Here is a 6,350-nt window from a genome sequence, read left to right as displayed (position 1 = left end):
ATATATATAATATAAAATTTCAGAAAATATATTTATCATTAAGACATACAAATAATTAATAGTCATAATAAATAATGCAAATAAAATAAAATTGAGCTCTCAAGATATCTAATAAGTATAATTATAAATTACTGTCAGGCGATTGAGAGCAGAATTGTGACGCAGTTATTCGAGTGTTCGCAATTATTTAATCGTATTCGAATCCACGATTGAATAATTGCGAATGTTGAATTTGTTACTTGAACATCACTGAAGATGGCTCGAACTGAGCCGAAACGTTCGATTTTATATAAATATATGTAAGGTCTATGAAATACAATTTCAATAAAAAATGTACTACAAACGCGCTTTAAGGAGATCAGAGGGATTTAAAATTTCTAGAGAAACTAAACTTTTTTGTTTTTACATTTTCTAACAGTGTGATTTTTAAAAAATATTTTCTTGTTTGCTTTTTTGAGAAATCCAAAATTAAACTCAGGAGAATCAAAAAGTAGAAGAGGACAATGAAAATATAAGGGATCCTCATTAGAATCCTCCATATTTCTATTATTCTCTGTGAAGTTGCTCGATCCTAAAGAAGAGAACAGTTAACAAAATTTGGTATACAGTATATTTATTATCATAAACATTGAGATGTTACTATTCTATTTTTAAGAACTGGCCAATTTCCAAATTGTGTAACAATGTTCGAAAAAAAATGCAATGATGCTTGCCACAGCAAAACATAGTGCTATTTTCTAATTTCAAAAAAAAAAAATATTTTTTTTAAACCATTTTTATTTAAAAATTTTTATTAAAATATATTGTAATAACTAAAGATATAAGCAATCAATCTCTGCAAAATTTTAGTTAATTTTAATTTTTAAAAAATTAGATTGAAGTTAAAATTTTAAAACGTAAGTCTAAGTAAAAATGCCAATGGCACAATTTCGAAACGTTTCGAGTTGCAATATCTATTTTTCTTCACTTATAGCAGCTCCACTTTTCACGCTAAATATTAGTGTGTCATAACACAGAATTTACAACTCATTCATATAATAAAACACGTTCGTATAATTTTGACACTTTGACGTTTTCATAAAACACTTCAAATGTTTCGGAGAGATTACAATAAATATTTAAAAAATATTATTAAGAGAGCACATATTTCCTGTACGCTTCTGCATAAATATAAAATTGTATACGTCAATAGATTCTCATGACAATACATTTGTAGTGATGCGTAAAATGTTATCTAAAGTACTTCCTTTAAAAAGTAGAGTAAAGATTAGAAAGCATAGTACATAAGTAAATCCAAAGTTTGCATTATCAAGACTTCACGGAGTTTCAGATAAGCTTTGATAAATGTCATTGTATCTGACAGAAACGCAATAATAATCTAACAATGAGTTAAAATACTATGAAATATTACTTTTTCTTAACATAAAAGAGAAGTGTTTCTTCTAAAAAAAGATTCTTATCATTGTTTCAAGCCAGACAGTCAAATTTTAATTAAAATAGTTATATAATTATGGAATATTTACTAAATATTTATGGATACATATTAACTCGAAACTTTGAGAGCTTTTAACGTATAAAAGTAATTACAACTAGAATATTTCTCAATAATCATATCTAAAATAACAAATATCATCTAGTATTTATTTAACAGCAAAATCTCTAATTAGATCCTGCTTATCAATCAGATAAATTCACTTAGAGAGGCGGAACATCTGGCGTCACGTACGTGCCCCTCTTTTTTCGAAGATTAGATTACAAGATAAAAAAACTATCAAGACAAGAGTAACAAGAAAGAAAGTAGAAAAAATTCGCAGATTAATTTTACTTCCTTTCACTTCAACAGCAAATAAAATCAGACAGTAAACTTGAGCAACGAAGGCGAGGCTATCGACTATCGTTTTTTCTCCACAGTTGTATCCTTACAAGACACATGCCGCGTTTACCTTCAGCAGTCCTATTCGTCTTCTTTTATTTGACGCTCAAAATATGCGAAAAAACGGGGAAAAAGATATAATCGAGAAGAATAATTCAAAGTCCTATTGACACACGCGATAAGACCCGTCTCTGAATCCGTTTCGAGGCGATTGCTGGCCTCGCTCAGGCACATGTGACTACCGGGAAAAACTGCGGGCTCTCCCCGTCTCTTTACATAGGAGAACCTCCGCGAGATCGTAATGACTGGAGGTGGGGAGTACCTGATTGTCGTTTGATCACGTCAGAAATGCAGATGCGATCACGTCAGTCCTGAGAACACGGCCGCTCCGTTACTTAAATATATACATATCACGACGATCTTAGTATGTCTGTTATAATAAAAGCAAATCAGCAAATTACATATAGTTATCAGTAAATTTACCGATCAATTTATCAATGATAAGGATAATTAACATATCTTTACTAAAATATATATTTTTTTACTAACAGTATTAACAGTAACGTGTTTCGTTTTCGTTTTTTTACTCTTTAAAATCTTAAAATTACAACTATATATACTTACCAAATTACAGTAAATTAATTTATGCTTTATTGTGACATATCGACGAAGACCATCTATTATGTAAATTATATCTCAAATTACACGCATTCGTTTTTTCCAGTTATTTCCAATTTTATCCACTTGAATAATATAAAAATGAAAAAATAGAGGAGGAAGTCGCATTAAAATACAGATCTATATTTTTCTGATCTCTATTGCAGAAAACAGACACATTATCATAACTTTTGAGAAAAAAGGAGATTTAAAAGAAGTGAGAAAGTGAGAAACTTCCAGATTACGTTCTATTTATTTGTCAGAATTTTTGAAATAAGAAAGGAGTTGCAAAAACTTCTATCAGGAATACTATATTTACGAAGTGTACAATTCGTTTGTTCGCTGTTAGAACTTTCGAGAAAAGAGGGAGAATTACGAGAAACTTCCAAGCCACGATTTTCAATTTACTCATTGTCAATATTTTTGAGAAGAAAAGAGAATTGCAAGAAATTTCCAGAACACGTGAATCTATTTACTTTGTTAAAATTTTTGGAAAAAGATGGAGTTTGCAAGGAACTTCCAAATTATGTCTATGATCTATTTATTCAATGGAATTTTTGAAAAGAAGGGGAATTGCGAGAACCTTCCAGACCACGTGTATGACCGGCTTCTGACAACACGTGTCTACATTCTTCTTTCGTTTACCGCGCTTTTACTCTTCTCTTTTCTTCGTTCTCTCTCGGGACTGCGAGAATCATATTGCTCAAATTTCATGACAGAAAGACAGATGCAAGCATTCGTACATTTTTCTTTCACGAGCAAAATTATATCTTTGCAAACGGAAGAAAGTCAAAGAGCAAAAACAAACAAATAACGCAAAACGCAAAAAAACAAAAAAAAGAGATGTAAACGATGGAAAAATCCTAAAATTTATTATACTATAAAAGTTATTTACAGTAAAAAAAGTTTTTTACTTGATAATATTTTTCTGCGAAGTAAAAAATACCATTTTTTTACATTTCTACGCAAAACGGTCGCCGCAATTCGGGAAGAAAATTCTAAAAAAAAATGAATGAAGTCGAGAATGTTGAAAGAAAAAATCAAACGCGCATACACAATTGTAATAAAAAAAAAACCTAACCGGCCGCTCTGAGTTACTAACAAGAGAGTGCTAACGATATTGCTAACAAGCCTTTAACGCCTATTAACATCCTAATAATTTGCGGAAAATATGGATGATTCACATCACAATCTATACTATGAAGAGAAAATACGCGGGAGAAAACTAAACGATTAAACATGTATCTCTTAACCTACGAACTCGCCCACGTCTCCCCTTCTCATCACAAAAAAATGACGAGGGATGAAGGGTTAGGATTTCGTAACGAGGCGCGCGAGATCGAAACCGAATCGACTGGGTGAATCTCTTATTTCTCTCCTTTTTTTTCGTCCTTTCTCGATAAGACTACTCAAAATAGGTAGGAAAAGAAGCGGAAGGCGCGAGATCGCGAAGTCAGACGACTATTTTCGGTCTGTGGCGAATTTTTACGTAACCGAGCATAATCCCATCAAATAACGCGATCGATCGGTCGACCGACCAGCGACAATCTCGGACGACGTCGACGTAATTAGTCGACAAGAGACGCAACGCAATCTCGACAGGCGAGACGAGGTCTCGTCCGTCGGCCGGAAAGCTCACCTACCTGATGTTAACGCAACGAGGGTCAAATACTGTCCACCATTTGCAACTCGATACCACTCACTTCTCGCTTGCACTCACTCTGCCACCGTTACTGTACGCTTCCCTAAAATACACTCGCGAAGAGAACCCAAGCGCGACCTATCGACGAAAAGTTCCCTCGCGGTCACGTGACAGAAGCGCGCGAATTGCTCGAGAAATCTCGAAATTTAAAATTCGACCTCGAGAAATACTTCGTGCGCGAGTTTAATCAAATTACATTTTTTTTATTAATTTGTTTAATATATCTATTATTTATAACATAGATAGAGTTATTAATTTTTTGCTGTTTAACATGTGAGACAAAAATAGAATTTTGCTCCTTAAATGATTATACTATTCAAATTAATTAGAATTTGGTCAAAATCGCCATTTACTTCACTCTATAATTGCTTTAGTTTCATTAAATCATAAATTAATAATAATAATAATAATAATGAGAAAGTCTGAATTCGCGATTCGAGAACAAATGTCACGGAACAGTAAATTAAATTTTGAAATAAATTTTTAACTATTCGTAATAATTTCACTTCTTTTAATAAAATTTCAAAGAATATACGGATTCTAATTTTGATTGTCGTCACTACATCAAAACTTTTATACTTTCGTTGTCAAACCATGTCAAACTGTAAAAGTTGAATTTGTCTCTTTATGAATTTTTCAAAACAAAGAAGAATACGTGCGACAAGAGAACGATGTGATCATCCAACGTGTTGTGTAACTGTAACCTACGTATTATTTTTTTTAATTTTGTACGTATATTTTATATGTATATATTGCGAGACGTAAATCATCATTTTTGAATCGACAAAAACAGTAATTTAACGTAAATTTTGAATAATGCATGTAAAATTTGATGGTATATTAAATTGCGTGAGCGAAAAATTATGAAAGTTAAGAAAAATTTGATGTAACCAACATGAATGTTCATGACGATATAAGTGATACTTTTGGTAATGAATTAATAAATGAATATAATAAAATCATGATAGAGATGAACATCTTAAAAAAAATCTATAGTGAAATCCCATACTTAACATTAATTTTTTAAATTTCTATATATTATGTTATATTTTTGCTTTCAGAATTACCTCTGAAAAATCAATTCGGAATGCAATCATGCAAAATAGATGAATCAGAAAGCAGACCAAACATCGCATTAAAAAGTATTATCATCTAAAAACCAAATTTTTTTATATTTATATATTGACATTATATTATATTAATTTTTATCTATTAATATTATGCTGAGATTAGTCCCAAACTCCTCGACAATTCTATCAAATTCTGGATGTTCCAAAAGCGGTTTATATAAAAAATATATTCAATTGTTAAAAGATTCTCAAAATTACAAGTTAAAATTTTACAAATTAAAAATTTATGAGAGTGCAGCATGGTAATTGTTGTGCATAATTTGTAACTTGTTATGCTATACATAAATTACATTGATTATACAAGCTTAATCCGATGAATAACAAGATAAAATTTGTGAGCAATGATTATATCGCGCTGCAATTTCAAGCCTTTCAATTTGTATTATTTTAATGTGAAAAATAATTTAAACAATGCCAGCTACTATTAACTTCATTTAGGAATCGGACTGGAATTGGATAAAGCGGAGACTAAATGCTTCACATTAAAATCAGAATTAAATTACATGATGGATGTTTGTCGAAAGGCTCAAACAGAAATAAAAGGAAGTAAAGAAACTTCTGTCATTTCGTCAATAATGTCATTTAAAAATTCAGATTCAAACTCTTCATTCAAATGTAATGATTATAACAGCGAAAATATGGATATCAATACAAATTGTAACATCTCTCAGAAAATTCATAACATGGAATTGAAAACTGAAGAAAATTTTGGTAAAAAATTTTTGCGGAATTAGAATCAGTTTGTATATTTAAACATTTATGTTTCCGTAGATGTCAATTTGAGTCCAAAGCCTGCACAATTTTCACCTAGAAAAAGCATAAATGATGATGATACTATCGAGGGATTTAAGAATTTAATAGAGGGAAGTCAAAAAGAATTATTGAATACAATTACATCGAAAACTCAATTAGATAAAAAACTTCCTCGTTTGATAATAACTCAGAACATGGAAAAAGACGTATAAGATTACGTTTTATTAAATTAATT

The 6,350-nt window shown here is 30.8% G+C and overlaps 1 protein-coding gene across 5 annotated transcripts in view; it reads right to left on the bottom strand.

The window, feature by feature from the left end:
• LOC108689736 (2-oxoglutarate dehydrogenase, mitochondrial) overlaps positions 1 to 4,265 on the bottom strand; it is an 18,026-nt gene extending 13,761 nt beyond the window's left edge. For 4 of the 5 annotated variants that reach the window (XM_018196643.1, XM_018196647.1, XM_018196645.1 and 1 more), the window contains exon 1: positions 4,174 to 4,265. The gene's annotated coding sequence lies outside the window, so the exon portion shown is untranslated. Of the gene's footprint in view, positions 1 to 1,943; positions 2,124 to 4,173 lie in introns of those variants that run through there. The other variant, XM_018196644.1, reaches the window with a different exon arrangement.
• Between the last annotated feature and the right edge of the window lie 2,085 nt (positions 4,266 to 6,350).

The sequence above is a fragment of the Atta colombica genome, unplaced genomic scaffold (assembly GCF_001594045.1).
Source record: "Atta colombica isolate Treedump-2 unplaced genomic scaffold, Acol1.0 scaffold275, whole genome shotgun sequence".
NCBI lineage: Eukaryota > Metazoa > Arthropoda > Insecta > Hymenoptera > Formicidae > Atta > Atta colombica.
Note: the sequence above shows the minus strand (reverse complement) of the source record. Positions and strands in the feature narration are given on the sequence as shown.